Raw genomic sequence first — 21,725 nt, 5'->3', positions numbered from 1 at the left:
GGAAGTGCATTGGCAAATGTAAATATAGCTATATGGACACCTATCTAATACTCTATTTCAAATTGTGAAAAAAATGGTTTTGAGAGAACATGTCTTCACACCACTTGTTCTAATCTAATATTTTGTATCTACATCTTTCGTATGCTGTGGGTCACGTTTATCGTCATATGATTAAAAATTGTCCTCACTTTATATGTTTTATCACTCTCAAATTTTATATAGTTTGCTGATGCTAGGCTTTCCTTTTCCTACTTTGATATTTGTGTTATACATATTTATGTTCCCCAAACAAAGTTTGGGAACATATTGTTTTTACTCTGTTTCTTATTATGTTCCCCAAACAAAGTTTGGGAACATATTGTTTTTACTCTGTTTCTTATTATTATTATTATTATTATTATTATTATTCTTTTTCTCCGGTACTTTTTTGTCCGGTAGTGTTCTCAGAAACTACAAAAGGGATCGATATGAAACTTTCCAGGATGATAGTATAGCGTTTGTAGATGTGCATAGTGATAGTCATTTTGTTTGCACGTGCATGCACGCGCGCGCACGTGCATTGCAATTTTGGTACAAAAAATGGAAAATCAGAATATTGAAGGAAGCGATATAAAACCTAAATAGGATGATAGTATATCATTTGTACATATGAAAAATAATAGTTATTTTGCCAGCACGCGCACTCATGCGCGTGCACGCGCATTACAAAATTTGTACGCTAACTTTGGAATCAGTCTAACTTTTTTGTTGTTCATTGAAATGGCTTGAAATTCATATCATAGGTAGATATTGAGACCCTTAACTGATTTACATGGTCAAAATTACTAATTTGCACGCGCATGCACGTGCGCTTCATTTTGATTGGATAATGCTAAAACGTTTGTAACTATCTTATTTATGAAGCGAATGAGATGATATTCACAGCATATGTAGACAATATGTGTATCTATATGTTGGTGTAACAAAAAATGCCAACGCACACGCGCATGTGCGTGCAACGTTTTTTAAATGTTCAATTTTTAAAGGCCGATAACGTTTTTGTTTTTCATCAAATTCTATTCATATTAGGGGTTTAGATGTATCTTGGTACTCCTTACAAATTGCTGTGGTTAGAATTACTGCTCAGCACGTGCATGCACGTGTGCTGATTTCTGATTGGACGATTTTAAAATCGCTATAACTTCCTTATATTTGGTGGAAACGTTATGAAATTCATACTGTGGGTATATGATACAAATGCCTGTTGAACGACATCAACAAAAATTCGGAATCATACACGCATGCGCGTGTATGCACGTGCAACGCTTTCTTTCATTTCTTGGTACTGAAATGACCATATTGAACGTACTACATGTAATTAAAGGCTAAAATAAAATGATTTTTTCCTATAGATTCACAAGGACATCACTTTTTAATTAGGGGAGGTTTGGGGAACATCTGTAACGGTCCCCGTTACAATTAGAACTAGTTATTATTATTATTATGTTCCCCAAACAAAGTTTGGGAACATATTGTTTTTACTCTGTTTCTTATTAGGGTCTTCCGTCTTCAGCGGAAGAACCTTCTATTATTCTATTGTTGATTTTTCACTTTTCTTATTATTATTATTAGGGTCTTCCGTCTTCAGCGGAAGAACCTTCTATTATTCTATTGTTGATTTTTCACTTTTCTTATTATTATTATTAAGGTCTTCCGTCTCCTGCGGAAGACCTTACTATTATTGTTCGTGTTCTTTTTCTTCATTATTATTATTATTATTAAGGTCTTCCGTCTCCTGCGGAAGACCTTACTATTATTGTTCGCGTTCTTCTTCTTCATTATTATTATTATTATTTTCCTTGGTAGTACACGCGTTTTTCTCAGCCATTTCTCGATCGATTTTCACGAAATTTTCAGGAAAGATGTCTTTTGGTGACGAGACTTTGCTTGCAAAATTTCGTGCTTGACGTCACTTCCGGTCAGGAGTTATCTCTCTTTTAGTGACTTTTTGAAGGGCCTTGTTGTCCACACATCTCCTCCGTCAGTTTTGAAGCTAGAGTCTTGAAATTTCTACACAAGATAGAGTAAACATTTTAGAAGATTTGTGGGGTATTCGATTTTACCGGAGGCGATTTGCCTAAACGCTCGCCTGGACCTGAAAAAATGGATGCCAAAATTTTTCGCCAATTTCGGCGATTTTTGACCTTTGATCTCCAATATCTTTTTTCTTGCAAATATTTTGTTAAGACATGTAGAACAAAAGTTGTGCACATTTACGAGATCTTTTCGAAAATATCAAGATTTAGGGGCTAGCCCCTTAAATTAGGGATCTAGAAGGGCTCTAAGTCTAGATCAAATATCTCAAAAATCGTTAATATTTTGGTATAAGTCAAAGAACAAAAAATGTTCATCTCAACAATCCAAATCTATTCATATAAAAATTTAGGTCATATGTTACGTAATAAGGGATTTTAAGGGCCAAAACCATAAATTTTTTACCCCTTGTATCTCGAAAACGACAAATATTTGGAAAAGCAATAAAGAACAAAAGTTGTTCAGAATGATGATCTGAACAATATGCATATTTCGTTTTTACCCTATGTAGCCCCGTTAGGGAGCTACAGTTTGGCCCCTAAAAATTACTTCTAGAAATAACTCGAGAACGGTAAAGAATTTCTAAATACTTGTTGAACAAAAAATGTTTGAAATGTCATGACCTTTCTTACGATATCAAGCAAAAGGGGCTGACCCTTTAAATGAGGGGCCCAGAAGGGTCCAAAGGTTTATGAGAATATCTCAGAAACTATTAATATTTTGTAATAAGTCACTGAAGCGGAAATGTTCATCTAAACGAGCTTGTTCTTATCAAATCAAAAAGTAGGTCATATGTTACGTAATAAGGGATTTTAAGGGCCAAAATCATAAATAATTGACGCCTCATATCTTGAAAATGACAAATATTTTGAAAAGCATTATTGAACAAAAGTGGTTCAGAATGATAATCTAAACAATATGTACATTTCGTTTTTTCCCTATGTGGCCCCATTAGGGAGCTACAGTTTGGCCCCTAAATATTTCTTGTAGAGATAACTCGAGAACGGTAAAGAATTTCTAAATACTTGTTGAGCAAAAAATGTTTAAAATGACAAGGCCTTTCTTACGATATCAAGCAAAATGGGCTGGCCCTTTAAATTAGGGGTTCAGAAGGGTCCAAATGTTTTTGAGAATATCTCAGAAACTATTAATATTTTATAATAAGTTGTAGAAGCGGAAATGTTCATCTCAACGAGCTTGATCTCATCAAATCAAAAAGTAGGTCATATGTTACGTAATTAGAGATTTTAAGGGCCAAAATCGTAAATATTTGACGCCTCATATCTTGACAACGACATATTTTTTGAAAAGCATTATTGAACAAAAGTTGTTCAATGTGTCATAACCTATCGATCAATATCAAAAAATGGGTCTGTGGGCCTCATGGCTCGCCTGTAGAGTCGATTTTTGTCGATATCAGTCGATTTCAAAAACTTGTAACTGGTAAATATTTTGTAAGGACATATTGAACAAAAGTTGTTCAGTTTATCGAGATCTATCGATTGATATCAAGAAATAGGCCTATGGTCCTAATGGCTCGCCTGTAGAGTCGATTTTTTGTCCATATCGGTCGATCTCAATAACTTTTTACAGGTAAATATTTTGTAAAGACATATAGAACTAAAGTTGTTGAGTCTATAGAGGGCTAACAAATGACATCAAGAAATAGGCCCGCGGGCCTTATGGCTCGCCAGGAGAGTCGAAATTCAAACGAATTTCACCGCAACTTTGCTTCAGAAGTTTATGATATGAAAAATTGATTATATCTAAAGTGTCTTAAAGTCGGAAACTAAATTGGGACTCATTTGTCTTTCTTTTTTTTTTTTAACTCCGAGTGCATCAACAAATCGGACGGAAGACCTACTCGTTGCTTGCAACGAGATCGTGTCTAGTTATTATTATTATTCTTTCTTTCTTCTTGGGACTTTTTTGTCCACGAGTGTTCTCAGAAACTACTCAAGGGATCAATATGAAACCTTTTTAGGATGATAGTATAGCATATGTAGATGTGCGGAACGAATGTCATTTTGTCTGAAAATGCATGCATGTGCATGCACGTGCATTGGATTTTTTGTTTAGAAACTTTAGAATCAGTTTAACTTTTTTATTTTTCAATGAAATCGTTTGCTATTTATATCCTATGTATAACATGGGACCCTTAACTGTTTGGCATCGTCAAAATTTCAATTCTGCACGCGCATGCATGTGTGCTTCAATTTGATTGGATAATACAAAACCGTTTATAACATTCATGCCAATCAAGGAAATTTAATTATATTTACAGGATAGGTAGACATGTCAAATATCTACAGATCGATGTAATAAAAATTGCAAACGCGCATGCGCACGCACGTGTATTGTCTTTTGAAAGTTCAATTCTTTCAATGACCATAACTTTTTTGTTTTTTGTCAAAATCTTTTCAAACTTGTATTGTGTATGTATCTTGATATTCTTAACAAAAGTGTACAGTCATAATTACCATCCGGCACGTGCATGCACGTGTGCTAAATTGTGATTGGACGATTTTCAAATCGCCATAACTTTCTTATAAATGATGGAATCAATATGAAATTTATACTGTAGGTATATCTATCAAATGTCTATTGAATGACATCAACATTGATGCTGAGTCATACTCACGTGCCCGTGTATGCACGTGCATAGCTTTTCTTTCATTTTTCGGGTACTAAAATGGTCATAACTATTGAATTAAAAACTGAAATGAATTCAAATTTACCCTGAGGATCTATGATATGAATGTCTGTGAAATGGTGTCAACAAATTTTCCATTATCAAAATCGCGTGCGCGTGAATGCGCGTGCATTGTAATTTTTGACTTCTAAATTTAAGTATTGGTCTATAACATTTTGGGAGTGCAATGAATAGGTTTGAAAATTAGGTTGTAAGTATGTTTTGGGCCTCTCAATTTACTAATAGTCTCAAAATCACTTCCCTGCACGTGCATGCACGTGCGCTTAATTCTGATTGGACAATTTTGAAATCCCAATAACTTTCTCAAGAGTGAAGCGATCAATACCAAATTCATATAGTAAGTATATTGTTCAAATGTCTATTGAATAGCATCAACAAAATTGTTGTGTGGTACTCACGTGCACGTGTATGCACGTGCATTGATTTCGGTCTTTGTAGTTTTGAGTTGCCGTTAATTTCTCGTTTTTCATTGAACAGTTGTGAAGTAAGTATATTGTTCAAATGTCTATTGAATAGCATCAACAAAATTGCTGTGTGGTACTCACGCGCACGTGTATGCACGTGTATTGATTTCGGTCTTTGTAGTTTTGAGTTGCCGTTCATTTCTCGTTTTTCATTGAACAGTTGTGAAACTTCTCTTGTACTCATATTGTAAGACTTCTAATGTATCGAGATGGTCGAATGATTTATATGCACGTGCACAAAACTCTCAGATCTTTATAACTGATTTGAACTAGTATAAAATGGACTGAATGTTATAAGATAGTTATATATTCACATGCTCCACAGTTTGCAATAGTCAAAACCACTTGTACTGAAATAAATGTCACCACTTACTAAATGGGGGAATGTTTGGGGAACATGTGTAACGGTCCCCGTTACAATAAGTACTAGTTATTATTATTATTCTTTCTTTATTCTTGTCACCCTTTTATGTCCACGAGTGTTCTCAGAAACTACTTAAGGGATCAAGACGAAACCTTTTTAGGATGATAGAATACTCTTTGTAGATGTGCGGAACGAACATCATTTTGTCTGAAAATGCATGCATGTGCATTGGATTTTTTGTTTACAAACTTTGGAATGCGTCTAACTTTTTTATTTTTCAATGAAATCGTTTGATATTTATATTGCAGGAATAACTTGACACCCTTAACCGTTTGGCATCGTCAAAATTTCAATTCTGCACGCGCATGCACGTGTGCTTCAATTTGATTGGATAATACAAAACCGTTTATAACTTTCATGTAAATTAATACAATTTGATGATATATACAGGATAGGTAGACATGCCAAATATCTACAGATCGATGTAACAAAAATTGCAAACGCGCATGCGCATGCACGTGCATTGTCTTTTGAAGGTTCAATTAATTCAATGACCATAACTTTTTTGTTTTTTGTCAAAATCTTTTCAAACTTGTATTGTGTATGTATCTTGACATTCTCAACAAATGAGTACAGTCATATTAACTATCCGGCACATGCATGCACGTGTGCTAAATTGTGATTGGACGATTTTAAAATCGCCATAACTTTCTTATAAATGATGGAAACAATATGAAATTTATACTGTAAGTATATCTATCAAATGTCTATTGAATGACATCAACATTGATGCTGGGTCGTACTCACGTGCGCGTGTATGCACGTGCATACCTTTTCTTTCATTTTTCGGATACTAAAATGGTCATAACTATTGAATTAAAAACTGAAATGAATTCAAATTTACCCTGAGGATCTATGATATGAATGCCTATGAAATGGTTCAACAAATTTTCCATAATCAAAATTGCATGCGCGTGAATGCGCATGCATTGTAATTTTTGACGTCTAAATTTAAGTATTGGTCTATAACATTTTTAGATTGCAATGAATACGTTTGAAATTTAGGTTTCAGGTATCTTTGGTACCTTTCAATTTATTATTAGGGTCAAAATCACCTTCCTGCACGTGCATGCACGTGCGCTTAATTCTGATTGGACGATTTTGAAATCCCAATAACTTTCTTATGAGTGAAGCAATCGATACCAAATTCATATAGTAAGTATATTGTTCAAATGTCTATTGAATAGCATCAACAAAATTGCTGTGTCTTACTCACACACACGTGTATGCACGTGCATTGATTTCGGTGTTTGTAGTTTTGAGTTGCCGTTAATTTCTCGTTTTTCATTGAACAGTTGTGAAACTTCTCTTGTACTCATATAGTAAGATTTCTAATGTATCGAGATGGTCGAATTATTTATATGCACGTGTATGCACGTACGTGCACGTGCACTAAACTCTCAGATCTTTATAACTGATTTGTATTAGCATGAAATGGACTGAACGTTATAAAAGAGTTCTATATTCACATGTTTCACAGTTTGCAATTGTCAAAACCAGTTGTACTGAAATAAATGACACCACTTGCTAAATGGGGGAATGTTTGGGGAACATCTGTAACGGTCCCCGTTACAATAAGTACTAGTTATCTGTTGGGTTTACTGCTTAGTCTCGTTGTCTTTTTATATATCCAATTTACTGTTTCTCAAGAAAAATCATAATTAGTGCTGTTCTGAAATCACATATACTGTCCTTCAGTATGGGAATTACAAATACTGTCCTTTTGTACATAAAAATACTGTCCTTCAGTTAATCATAAAATAAAAATTCTAAGTCCCGGCAAACAGGAAGTTGATAAGCGACAGATTCGAAAATGTCTTACACAATACAGTTGGCCACACTGATGCTCTGTGCTAAATATCAGGGAGTTGCCCCATGTGGTTCTTGAGAAAAGTGTGACAGAAATGTTTTTGCTGTAAAAAATTCTAAGTCCCGGCAAACAGGAAGTTGATAAGCGACAGATTCGAAAATGTCTTACACAATACAGTTGGCCACACTGATGCTCTGTGCCAAATATCAGGGAGTTGCCCCATGTGGTTCTTCAGAAAACTGTGACAGAAATTTTTTGTGACGACGACGCCAGACGACGGATAGTGATCCCTATATGTCGCCACTGCGTGTAACGCAGGCGACACAACAAGAGGCCCATGGGCCACATCACTCACCTGAGTCACCTTGGTCCATATCAGAAGATTTTCCATATCTATTTGCATGTAAAACCGTAGTCCCTATTATGGCCCAAACCTTCCCCTGGAGGCCATGGTTTTTGCAAACTTGAATCTACACTATGTCAGAAAGCTTTCATGTAATTGTGAACTTCTTTGGCCCAATGGTTCTTGAGAAGAAGATTTTTAAAGATTTTCCCTATATATTTGTATGTAAAACTTTGATCCCCTATTGTGGCCCCATCCTACCCCAGGGGGGGCATGATTTTAACAAACCTGAATCTGCACTATATCAGAAAGCTTTCATATAAATCTCAGCTTTTCTGGCTTAGTGGTTCTGGGAAGAAGATTTTTAAAGATTTTTCCTATATATTTGTATGTAAAACTTTGACCCCCTATTGTGGCCCCATCCGACCCCCAGGGGCCATGATCTTAACAATTTACAATCTGCACTATATCAGGAAGCTTTCATATAAACCTCAGCTTTTCTGGCTCAGTGGTTCTTGGGAAGAAGATTTTAAAAGATTTTTCCTATAAATTTGTATGTAAAACTTTGATGCCCCCCTTGAGGCCCCATCCAATCCCCGGGGTCCATGATTTTAACAAACTTGAATCTGCACTATAAAAAATATAAAAAAACAAAAAAAAAAAAAAACAAAAAAAAAAAAAATAAAAACTTTGACCCCCTATTGTGGCCCCATCCAACCCCCGGGGCCATGATTTTAACAATTTAGAATCTGTACTATATCAGGAAGCTTTCATATAAATCTCAGCTTTTCTGGCTCAGTGGTTCTTGGGGAAAAGATTTTTAAAGATTTTTCCTATATATCTGTATGTAAAACTTTGACCCCCTATTGTGGCCCCATCTGACCCCCGGGGGCCATGATTTTAACAATTTAGAATCTGTACTATATCAGGAAGCTTTCATATAAATCTCAGCTTTTCTGGCTCAGTGGTTCTTGGGGAAAAGATTTTTAAAGATTTTTCCTATATATTTGTATGTAAAACTTTGATCCCCCCTTGTGACCCCATCCTACTACCGGGGGCCATGATTTGAACTAGAATTTGCAATATGTCAGGAAGCTTTCAGGCAAATTTCAGCTCTTCTGGCCCAGTGGTTTTTGAGAAGAAGATTTTTAAATGACCCCACCCTATTTTTGCATTTTTGTGATTATATCCCCTCTGAAAGGGACATGGCCCTTCATTTGTACAAACTTGAAAGCCCTTCACCCAAAGATGCTTTTGGCCATGTTTGGTTGAAATTGGCCCAGTGGTTCTGGAGAAGAAGTCGAAAATGTGAAAAGTTTAACAGACAGACGGACAGACATACAGACGGACGGACAGACAACGGACAAAAAGCGATCAGAAAAGCTCACTTGAGCTTTCAGCTCAGGTGAACTAAAAAGTATATGAATACAAGTGAAAGGGTATACGAATAGAAGTGGTCTGATAGATCAAGATTGAGAAATGTTGTCTACATGATAGACGAGGAGACTCAGGGACGTCCAGGTGTGTTGTCTACATGATAGACGGGGAGACTCAGGGACGTTCAGGTGTGTTGTCTACATGATAGACGAGGAGACTCAGGGATGTTCAGGTGTGTTGTCTACATGATAGACGGGGAGACTCAGGGACGCCCAGGTGTGCATGTTGTGTTCTTTAGTAGGGGAAAGTGTTGATATTTCAGACGGATGGATATTTTCGACAACCAATAAGAATCATTATGTCTACCTACGTGTTCTCAGTTTAAACTTATTTCCAAATTTGACATAAGCCTATTTACAAACTGGAAAACACCTTTAGAATGATACGGGCATGTGTAACTCATCTCTGATTGGCTGATTTAAATACATGACCTTGTAAAATATGTCAGCATCCATTTTGTTTCATCGACAAACTCAAATCCTGTTGAAACATTTTCAATCTGGTAGAAGTTGGATCTACCGATATCAGTCTGGACGAAAAACGCTAGACTGATGCCCTATTTCTAGTAAAATTTCTGTCGGGCTAGTAAATTTTTTGCTGCACTAGCCCGATCGGAATAGTATAAACTTTTCTTTAAAAAATGCATATATATATATAATTATATATATATACAGGACTTTATCAAAAATCTGTAAACACCTTGTATAATAACGTTATTTGATTGGCTGACTTTGCTTGCCAGTTTATCGAGTCCAAACTATTTCGTACCGGGTAATTTCATCTTTAATGTCAAACTCTAATACGCTGAAAAGAGATACGAAATGTCTCAGGTACGAATGAGAAACAGGGCTCGAAATTAACATATGTCCGTCAGTCTGTGACTGGTTAAAAGTCTGGCGGACTGACATTTGTTTTAGTCAGTCCGGTGGGACTGGTTAATTTTCTAAAGCATATACTTATGAAATCTTATACACACATTTGGCATGCTTCGATCTGTAGATATCAGACGAATCTGATTCGTAAATATAAATCCCACATTTAAGTGTTACAATATTGTCTGAGACATATTGAGCTAAATTTCATTTTGTTAACATTAACGAAATTAAATACGTTTAATTATTTCTGGAAAACTTTGTTAAACTGGTAAATTTTTCTGCGGACTGGTTGAAATTATACCCCATCAGTCCGGCTGGACTGGTGAAATAAAAAATTAGCTTCAAGCCCTGAGAAAGGTCTGGGTACGAATCGTATGTCACCTACACAGGTCGCTCTTCCGCTGTTGGCGAGTGGGAAAAACGAAGTGTGGAAGAAAGATACGAGTCAAAGAGAAAGCGTGGATTTGTTCAATCATGGACCTTAATCCGTCCATAGCTAAAATTTGACGATGAAAAAAAATACAATGTTGTGTAAGTATTGTGAAAAATGTAGGATGAGGAGGAGGAGACTGAAAATAAATTGCTTGAATCTGAAATTGACAGAAATTTAATATTATATGAGTGGGAGTATGACTGAAGTTTTTTTTATTTGTTTTTGTTTTTATTCTTACTATGCAAAAACTTTTTTTTTTTTTTGTAAGTTATATTTGCTTTAATAAACTGTTTTTATTTTGGACTAGTGATTTTTTTTCGGGCTGGTAAATTTTACATTCAACTAGCCCAACCGGACTAGTACGTAGCTTGGAAAGTTTTTGACCTAGACTGCGATATGAAATCCTAAACAAAATCAAAATCACTACCACATATGAATTGACATAATGTGCAAAATTGCCGCCTGGGGGTTTGAGACCCAGAAGGGAGGGAATTCTTTTTGCTTTGATAACTTATACCATGGCCATTGGCATTGTTTATGTGGATTCAAGCTTTTGATGCATACTGGAAATTACATGCACGAACTATTTTACAAAACCAAATCCTGAAATCGGGTGAAAGGTATGACCCTCTGGGTCATAAAAAGTATTGGGGTTACTGGTAGAAAAATCTTTTCCTGGTGTAACCCGCCTTAATCGGGTTAGTTGACAACTTAAAAATGAAGGTGCCATGTCACGACGAGCGTTGGTACAATAAAGAACCCTTACTGCTATGACCCTGAGTGCTCAAGACTCCAAGTTACAAAGCGAACGCTCCACCACAGAGCTACCGCGACCGGTATAAAGTATAAACTGACGGCTATGACCCTGAGCGCTAAGCATAGAACACTCCACCAGAGCTACCGCGACCGGTATAAAGCATAAACTGACGGCTATGACCCTGAGCGCTAAGCATAGGTCTAAATTTGTGGTACTTCACCTACAGCTGGTGACATCACAACATGGGTGAAAATTCTGGACAGGACGTAAAACAATCATCAGTATGCACGAGATGACCTTGGGAAGCAATGATGAACAGAGTATTTGGTAAATAAATATTGTTTGAATTGAACCTGATCAAAACTCTGAACATCACATGATATGTGTAGGTGTCACAGGTGCTTGTTTCAGAAACGTCTCGTGTTATAGTATAGTGTGCCAGGTTCAAATGAAACAAGTGACTGTGGTAGCTGTTCTCGCTCAAACGGTATCAAGATCGAAATATGAAGAAAAGGAAGTCAGTTTTTCATACGTTTTACCCAGCACATGTCACAATATAAAGGCAGGGGAAGAGTAAAAAAAATCTTGGATTAACTTTTTTTTTTATGGTAGCGCGCACTTGTTTGCGGCCGCCATTTTGGAAAATCATAAACTCATACTTTTGCTATGGCGCTTTAAGCCTGCGTGTCCTACCCCCGGACAAATCTCGACACCAATAACAGAATATAAACTTTATAACTATCCTCCTGACAAGTACACTGACTACCGTATACTGAATTATAATAAAACACGCCGTACTAGCCTTACCTTCTTATCCGGTTACCCGCCGAAATGTCCGTTGCTATGCACCCGAACTACCCTCGGACACTATCGTTATGCCCTATGATAAAGTCCGATGGAGGTAAGATTTAATACATCCCGAACCCGATCTCAATTTGTCGCACAAAATACCCCATAATTGTATAGTACCGTTTAAGTATTTCACAAGATGATTTTGATGCAAAACATGAAATCAGTCCCTAAAATTTTAGATCTTCTAAGCTATTCAAAATATACATTGATGGGATATTTTATTTGAAAATGAAAACAAAATTAAGAAACAATTTTTCATTTTATTTATTGATTCACCAAACATATGTTGGCATACAATCACGTTACACAATATGAGATATATAAAGACAATAAACTAAATACTAACAGTTCATTTACATATATGTAAATATAAGTATATATATTTGACATGTACCTGTGATATTTATGTATACAATTTAGTATTGCATATTACATATATGTATACGTAATTATATAGCACGTTACCTTTGGTGCGCAATTCAAAAAATTCATGTAAAAATTATTTTGACTTGGATACTCACTTTGAGATACAATCATTTAGATAGATCCGCCACTGTATTTTCAACTATCAAAATTACAATGGCGGATCCAAAGGGTTGTTCTGGGAGTTGGAACACCCCCCCCCCCCCCTCCCCTTTTCAGAAATGTTTGCTTAACTTGAAAAAGTGGGAAAATAGCGCATTTTGAGGGAGGACCCCAGTGGTGGATTATAAGGTGGTGGGGGGGGGTCAGAACACCCCCCCCCCCTGCTCTTCGTGTTTTTCTTTTCTTCTTCTTTTGTTTTGATAACTATATGACTGATTGAATGATATTAGGCTATCTAACGTCCCGCTCGAGAATATTTCATTCATATGGAGACGTCACCATTGTCGGGGAAAGGCTGCAAAATTTAGGCTTACGCTCGGCGCTTACGGCCTTTGAGCAGGGAGGGATCTTAATTTTCGTGCCCCGCCTGCAGTGAGACGGAACCTTGGTTTTTGCGGTCTCATCATAAAGACTGCCCCATTTAGTCGCCTCTTACGACAAGCAAGCTGTACGGAGAACCTATTCTAACCCAGATATAAATATAAGGAAGCAACACGAATTTAAATATAAAATGCATTAACAATGTTTTTACAATTTTCCAGGTGGAGGCCACCGGGACCCCCCTGATAGGAGGGGGTAACACCTCCATACCCCATCCCCCCCTTCGGGCCTCAACCCCTCCTACAGAAAAGTCTAGATCCGCCACTGGACCCCCTTTGAAAATTAAAAATTAATGGTAGAACACCCCCCTTAAAAAATTAATTAGATAAATATTAGATAGATATCTGATTATATTATTTTTCATGATTGCGATGAAAATGTTTTGAATACGTTATTAAAACATTTAAAAAAAAAAATTGAAACGTTTTTAAATGATTTATCATATATTCTCAATAGCCTATATGTTTTGTCATACTCCAAATAAACCATAGAAATGTTTTATCATACTCTCAATAACCATAAAAAATGTTTACCATACTCCCAATAAACCATAAAAACGTTTTATCATACTCCCAATAACCATAAAAAATGTTTACCATACTCCCAATAAACCATAAAAATGTTTTATCATACTCCAAATAAACCATAAAAATGTTTTATCATACTCCCAATAACCATAAAAAATGTTTACCATACTCCCAATAAACCATAAAAATGTTTTATCATACTCCAAATAAACCATAAAAATGTTTTATCATACTCCAAATAAACCATAAAAATGTTTTACCATACTCCCAATAAATAATGAAGAAAATGTTTTGTCATACTCCCAATAAACCATAAAAATATTTTATCATACTCCGAATAAACAATAGAAATGAATTGAAAAGGGTTCGTGTTAGATGGGACAGCATGCATATCGAGGAAGTTCAGAGAAAAAAATATGTATGTCACCCTACAAACTGTGGTAGGTGTGGAAATGTTACAGGACGCCCACGTGACTAGTGTCCCTACAAACTGTGGCAGGTGTGGACATGTTAAAGCATGTCACAAAGCAAACATAGCTGAAGTAGAATGAAGCTCCAGTGAATGAAGTGGACAGGAGTTCCAGTGACGGAAGTGAATGAAGTGAACAAGAGTTCCAGTGACGGAAGTGAATGAAGTGAACAGGAGTTCCAGTGACGGAAGTGAATGACCTGGACACAAGTTCCAGTGACGGAAGTGAATGAAGTGGACAGGGGTTCCAGTGACGGAAGTGAATGACGTGGACAGAAGTTCCAGTGACGGAAGTGAATGAAGTGAAAAGTAGTTCCAGTGACGGAAGTGAATGAAGTGAACAGGAGTTCCAGTGATGGAAGTGAATGACGTGGACAGGAGTTCCAGTGACGGAAGTGAATGACGTGGACAAGAGTTCCAGTGACGGAAGTGAATGAAGTGAACAAGAGTTCCAGTGACGGAAGTGAATGAAGTGAACAGGAGTTCCAGTGACGGAAGTGAATGACCTGGACACAAGTTCCAGTGACGGAAGTGAATGAAGTGGACAGGGGTTCCAGTGACGGAAGTGAATGACGTGGACAGAAGTTCCAGTGACGGAAGTGAATGAAGTGAAAAGTAGTTCCAGTGACGGAAGTGAATGACGTGGAAAGGAGTTCCAGTGACGGAAGTGAATGATGTGGACAGAAGTTCCAGTGACGGAAGTGAATGAATTGAAAAGTAGTTCCAGTGAAGGAAGTGAATGATGTGTACAGAAGTTCCAGTGACGGAAGTGAATGATGTGGACAGGAGTTCCAGTGGTGGAAGTGAATGATGTGGACAGGAGTTCCAGTGACGGAAGTGAATGACGTGGACAGAAGTTCCAGTGAGGGAAGTGAATGACGTGGACAGGGGTTCCAGTGACAGAAGTGAATGAAGTGGACACGAGTTCCAGTGACGGAAGTGAATGACGTGGACACAAGTTCCAGTGACGGAAGAGAATGACGTGGACAGGAGTTTCAGTGAGGGAAGTGAATGACGTGGACAGAAGTTCCAGTGACGGAAGTGAATGAAGTGAAAAGTAGTTCCAGTGACGGAAGTGAATGAAGTGGACAGGAGTTCCAGTGACGGAAGTGAATGAAGTTGACATGAGTTTCAGTGACGGAAGTTAATGACGTTGACAGGAGTTCCAGTGACGGAAGTGAATGACGTGGACAGGAGTTCCAGTGACGGAAGTGAATGACGTGGACAATCTAATTTAAATTGTTTGTGTAGCGAGTATGCGAGCGTAGGCAACATCTAATTTTAATTAGATTGAGTGAGAGAAGTAAATGAAGTAAACAGGAGTTTCAGTGACGGAAGTGTATAAAGTGGAGATGAGTTCCAGTGGCGGAAGTGAATGACGTGGACAGGAGATTCAGTGACGAAAGTGAATGAAGTGGACAGGAGTTCCAGTGACAGAATTAAGTGAACAGGAGTTTCTCAGTGACGGAAGTGAATAAAGTGGAGATGAGTTCCAGTGACGGAAGTGAATGAAGTGGACAGTAGTTCTATTGACGGATTAGTCAATGAAGTGGACAGGAGTTCCAGTGATGGAAGTGAATGAAGTGGACAGGAGTTCCAGTGACAGAAGTGAATGACGTTGACAGGAGTTCCAGTGACGGAAGTGAATGACGTGGACAGGAGTTTTAGTGACGGAAGTGAATCAAATGGACAGGAATTCCAGTGACGGAAGTGAAGGAAGTGGAGAGGAGTTTCAGTGACGGAATGAAATGGACAGAAATCCCAGTGACGGAAGTGAATGACGTGGACATGAGTTCCAGTGAGGGAAGTGAATGACGTGGACAGGAGTTTTAGTGACAGAAGTGAATCAAATGGACAGGAATTCCAGTGACGGAAGTGAATGAAGTGGACAGGAGTTTAACTGACGGAAGTGAATAAAGTGGACAGGAGTTCCAGTGACAAAATTAAGTGAACATGAGTTCCAGTGACGGAAGTGAATGACGTGAACAGGAGTACCAGTAACGGAAGTGAATGAAGTAGACTGGAGTTCCAGTGACGGAAGTGAATGAAGTGGATATGAGTTCCAGTGACAGAAGTTAATGACGTGGACAGGAGTTCCAGTGACGGAAGTGAATGAAGTGGACAGGAGTTCCAGTGACAGAAGTGAATGAAGTTGACATGAGTTCCATTGACAGAAGTGAATGTCGTGGATAGGAGTTCCAGTAACGAAAGTGAATGACGTGGACAGGAGTTCCAGTGATGGAAGTGAATGACGTGGACAGGAGTTCCAGTGACGGAAGTGAATGACGTGGACAGGAGTTTCAGTGACAGATGTGAATGACGTGGATAATCTAATTTAAATTGTTTGTGTAGCGAGTATGCGAGCGGAGGCAACATCTAATTTTAATTAGATTGAGTGAGGGAAGTAAATGAAGTAAACAGAAGTTCCAGTGATTGAAGTGAATGACATGGACATGAGTTACAGTAACGGAAGTGAATGAATTAAACAGCAGTTCCAGTGACGGAAGTGAATGAAGTGGGAAGGAGTTTCAGTGACGGAAGTGAATAAAGTGGACAGGAGTTCCAGTGACGGAAGTGAATGAAGTGGACAGGAGTTCCAGTGACGGAAGTGAATGACGTAGACAGGAGTTCCAGTGATGGTAGTGAATAAAGTGGACAGGAGTTCCAGTGACGGAAGTGAATGAAGTAGACACGAGTTCCAGTGACGGAAGTGAATGAAGTAGACATGAGTTCCAGTGACGGAAGTGAATAACGTAGACATGAGCTCCAGTGACGGAATGAAATGGACAGAGGTTCCAGTGACGGAAGTGAATGACGTGGACACAAGTTTCAGTGACGGAAGTGAATGAAGTGGACAGGAGTTCCAGTGACGGAAGTGAATGAAGTGGACAGGAGTTCCAGTGATGGAAGTGAATGACATGGACACAAGTTCCAGTGAGGGAAGTGAATGCAGTACACAGGAGTTTGAGTGACGGATATAAATGAAGTGAACAGTAGTTCCAGTGACGGAAGTGAATGAAGTAGACAGGAGTTCCAGTGACGGAAGTGAATGACGTGGACACGAGTTCCAGTGACGGAAGTGAATGAAGTGGACAGGAGTGCCAGTGACGGAAGTGAATGAAGTAGAGAGGAGTTCCAGTGACGGAAGTGAATGACGTGGACATAAGTCTCAGTGACGGAAGTGAATGATGTGGACAGCAGTTCCAGTGACGAAAGCGACTGACGTGGACACAAGTTTCGGTGACGGAAGTGAATAAAGTGGACATGAGTTCCAGTGACAGAAGTGAATGACGTGGACATAAGTCTCAGTGACGGAAGTGAATGATGTGGACAGCAGTTCCAGTGACGGAAGTGAATGAAGTAGACACGAGTTCCAGTGACGGAAGTGAATGACTGGACATGAGTTCCAGTGATGGAAGTGAAGGAAGTGGACAGGAGTTCCAGTGACGGAATGAAATGGACAGAGGTTCCAGTGACGGAAGTGAATGAAGTGGACAGAAGTTCCAGTGACGGAAGTGAATGAAGTGGACAGGAGTTCCAGTGATGGAAGTGAATGACATGGACACAAGTTCCAGTGAGGGAAGTGAATGCAGTACACAGGAGTTCCAGTGATGGAAGTGTATGACATGGACACAAGTTCCAGTGGCGGAAGTGAATGCAGTACACAGGAGTTTGAGTGACGGAAATAAATGAAGTGAACAGTAGTTCAAGTGACGGAAGTGAATGAAGTAGACAGGAGTTACAGTGACGGAAGTGAATGAAGTGGGCAGGAGTTCCAGTGACAGCAGTGAATGAAGTGAACAGTATTTACAGTGACGGAAGTGAATGAAGTGGACATGAGTTCCAGTGACGAAAGTGAATGACGTGGGCAGGAGTGCCAGTGACGGAAATGAATGAAGTGAACAGTATTTCCAGTGACGGAAGTGAATGAAGTGGACAGGAGTTCCAGTGACGGAAGTGAATGATGTGGACAGGAGTTCCAGTGGTGGAAGTGAATGATGTGGACAGGAGTTCCAGTGACGGAAGTGAATGACGTGGACAGAAGTTCCAGTGAGGGAAGTGAATGACGTGGACAGGGGTTCCAGTGACAGAAGTGAATGAAGTGGACACGAGTTCCAGTGACGGAAGTGAATGACGTGGACACAAGTTCCAGTGACGGAAGAGAATGACGTGGACAGGAGTTCCAGTGACAGCAGTGAATGAAGTGAACAGTATTTACAGTGACGGAAGTGAATGAAGTGGACATGAGTTCCAGTGACGGAAGTGAATGACGTGGGCAGGAGTGCCAGTGACGGAAATGAATGAAGTGAACAGTATTTCCAGTGACGGAAGTGAATGAAGTGGACAGGAGTTCCAGTGACGGAAGTGAATGAAGTGTACAGTATTTCCAGTGATGGAAGTGAATGAAGTGGACATGAGTTCCAGTGACGGAAGTGAATGACGTGGACACAAGTTTCAGTGACGGAAGTGAATGAAGTGGACATGAATTCCAGTGACAGAAGTGAATGAAGTGGACACAAGTTCGAGTTACGGAAGTGAATGATGTAGATAGGGAATTTTTGTGACGGAAGTGAATGAAGTGAACAGGAGTTCCAGTGACGGAAGTGAATGAAGTGGACAGGAATTCCAGTGACGGAAGTGAATGATGTGGACAGGACTTTTAGTGACGGAAGTGAATGTTCCAGCGACAGAAGTGAATGAAGTGAACAGGAGTTCCAGTGACGGAAGTGATGGAAGTGAACAGTATTTCCAGTGACGGAAGTGAATGAAGTGGACAGGAGTTCCAGTGATGGAAGTGAATGCAGTACACAGGAGTTTCAGTGACGGAAATAAATGAAGTGAACAGTAGTTCCAGTGGTGGATGTAAATGACGTGGACACGAGTTCCAGTGACGGAAGTGAATGACTTGGACAGGAGTTCCAGTGACGGAAGTGAATGACTGGACATGAATTCCAGTGATGGAAGTGAAGGAAGTGGACAGGAGTTCCAGTGACGGAATGAAATGGACAGAGGTTCCAGTGACGGAAGTGAATAACATGGACATGAGTTCCAGTGAGGGAAGTGAATGATGTGGACAGGAGTTCCAGTGACAGAAGTGAATGAAGTGGACACGAGTTCCAGTGACGAAAGTGAATGAAGTGGACAGGAGTTTCAGTGACGGAAGTGAATGAAGTGGACACGAGTTTCAGTGACGGAAGTGAATGAAGTGGACACGAGTTCCAGTGACGGAAGTGAATGACGTGGACAGGAGTTTCAGTGACGGAAGTGAATGAAGTGGACACGAGTTTCAGTGACGGAAGTGAATGAAGTGGACACGAGTTCCAGTGGCGGAAGTGAATGCAGTACACAGGAGTTTGAGTGACGGAAAGAAATGAAGTGAACAGTAGTTTCAGTGGTGGATGTAAATGACGTGGACAGGGGTTCCAGTGACGGAAGTGAATGACGTGGACAGGAGATACAGTGACGGAAGTGAATGAAGTGGCAGGAGTGCCAGTGACGGAAAAAAATGAAGTGAACAGTATTTCCAGTGACGGAAGTGAATGAAGTGGACAGGAGTTCCAGTGACGGAAGTGAATGAAGTGTACAGTATTTCCAGTGATGGAAGTGAATGAAGTGGACACGAGTTCCAGTGACAGAAGTGAATGAAGTGGACATGAGTTCCAGTGACAAAAGTGAATGACGTGGACATAAGTCCCAGTGACGGAAGTGAATGATGTGGACATAAGTCCCAGTGACGGAAGTGAATGATGTGGACAGTATTTCCAGTGACGGAAGTGAATAAAGTGAACAGGAGTTCCAGTGATGGAAGTGAATGAGGTAGACAGGAGTTTAAGTGACGGAAGTGAATAACATAGACATGAGTTCCAGTGAAGGAAGTGAATGACGTGGACAGAAGTTCCAGTGAGGGAAGTGAATGACGTTGACAGGAGATCCAGTGATGGAAGTGAAGGACGTGGACAGGAGTTCCAGCGACGGAATGAAATGGACAGAAGTTCCAGTGATTGAAGTGAATGACATGGACATGAGTTACAGTAACGGAAGTGAATGAATTAGACAGCAGTTCCAGTGACGGAAGTGAATGAAGTGGGAAGGAGTTTCAGTGACGGAAGTGAATAAAGTGGAGATGAGTTCAAGTGGTGGAAATGAATGAAGTGGAGATGAGTTCCAGTGACGGAAGTGAATGAAATGGACACAAGTTCTGGTGACGGAAGTGAATGCAGTACACAGGAGTTCCAGTGATGGAAGTGTATGACATGGATACAAGTTCCAGTGGCGGAAGTGAATGCAGTACACAGGAGTTTGAGTGACGGAAATAAATGAAGTGAACAGTAGTTCCAGTGGTGGATGTAAATGACGTGGACAGGGGTTCCAGTGATGGAAGTGAATGAAGTGGACAGGAGTTTCAGTGACGGAAGTGAATGAAGTGGACACGAGTTTCAGAGACGGAAGTGAATGAAGTGGACACAAGTTCCAGTTACGGAAGTGAATGATGTAGATAGGGAATTTTTGTGACGGAAGTGAATGAAGTGAACAGGAGTACCAGTGACGGAAGTGAATGAAGTGGACAGGAATTCCAGTGACGGAAGTGAATGATGTGGACAGGACTTTTTAGTGACGGAAGTGAATGTTCAAGCGACAGAAGTGAATGAAGTGAACAGGAGTTCCAGTGACGGAAGTGATGGAAGTGAACAGTATTTCCAGTGACGGAAGTGAATGAAGTGGACAGGAGTTCCAGTGATGGAAGTGAATGCAGTACACAGGAGTTTCAGTGATGGAAATAAATGAAGTGAACAGTAGTTCCAGTGGTGGATGTAAATGACGTGGACACGAGTTCCAGTGACGGAAGTGAATGACTTGGACAGGAGTTCCAGTGACGGAAGTGAATGACTGGACATGAATTCCAGTGATGGAAGTGAAGGAAGTGGACAGGAGTTCCAGTGACGGAATGAAATGGACAGAGGTTCCAGTGACGGAAGTGAATAACATGGACATGAGTTCCAGTGAGGGAAGTGAATGATGTGGACAGGAGTTCCAGTGACAGAAGTGAATGAAGTGGACACGAGTTCCAGTGACGAAAGTGAATGAAGTGGACAGGAGTTTCAGTGACGGAAGTGAATGAAGTGGACACGAGTTTCAGTGACGGAAGTGAATGAAGTGGACATGAGTTCCAGTGACGGAAGTGAATGAAGTGGACAGGAGTGCCAGTGACGGAAGTGAATGAAGTAGACAGGAGTTCCAGTGATGGAAGTGAATGAAGTAGACACGAGTTCCAGTGATGGAAGTGAATAACATAGACATGAGTTCCAGTGATGGAAGTGAAGGACGTGGACAGGAGTTCCAGCGACGGAATTAAATAGACAGAAGTTCCAGTGATTGAAGTGAATGACATGGACATGAGTTACAGTAACGGAAGTGAATGAATTAGACAGCAGTTCCAGTGACGGAAGTGAATGAAGTGGGAAGGAGTTTCAGTGATGGAAGTGAATAAAGTGGAGATGAGTTCAAGTGGTGGAAATGAATGAAGTGGAGATGAGTTCCAGTGACGGAAGTGAATGAAATGGACACAAGTTCTGGTGACGGA

At 39.5% G+C, this 21,725-nt stretch overlaps 2 protein-coding genes across 2 annotated transcripts in view; both read right to left on the bottom strand.

The window, feature by feature from the left end:
* LOC125682852 (uncharacterized) overlaps positions 1-12,201 on the bottom strand; it is a 265,876-nt gene extending 253,675 nt beyond the window's left edge. Inside the window, exon 1 of the mRNA XM_056147887.1 lies at positions 12,137-12,201. The gene's annotated coding sequence lies outside the window, so the exon portion shown is untranslated. The remainder of the gene's footprint in view (positions 1-12,136) is intronic.
* LOC125667347 (uncharacterized) overlaps positions 1-21,725 on the bottom strand; it is an 88,555-nt gene that overhangs the window by 24,902 nt on the left and 41,928 nt on the right. The gene's annotated exons all lie outside the window — the stretch shown is intronic.

Source organism: Ostrea edulis, chromosome 8 (assembly GCF_947568905.1).
Source record: "Ostrea edulis chromosome 8, xbOstEdul1.1, whole genome shotgun sequence".
Lineage (NCBI taxonomy): Eukaryota > Metazoa > Mollusca > Bivalvia > Ostreida > Ostreidae > Ostrea > Ostrea edulis.
The sequence above is the reverse complement of the archived record's forward strand: the minus strand, read 5'-3'. Positions and strand labels throughout refer to the sequence as shown.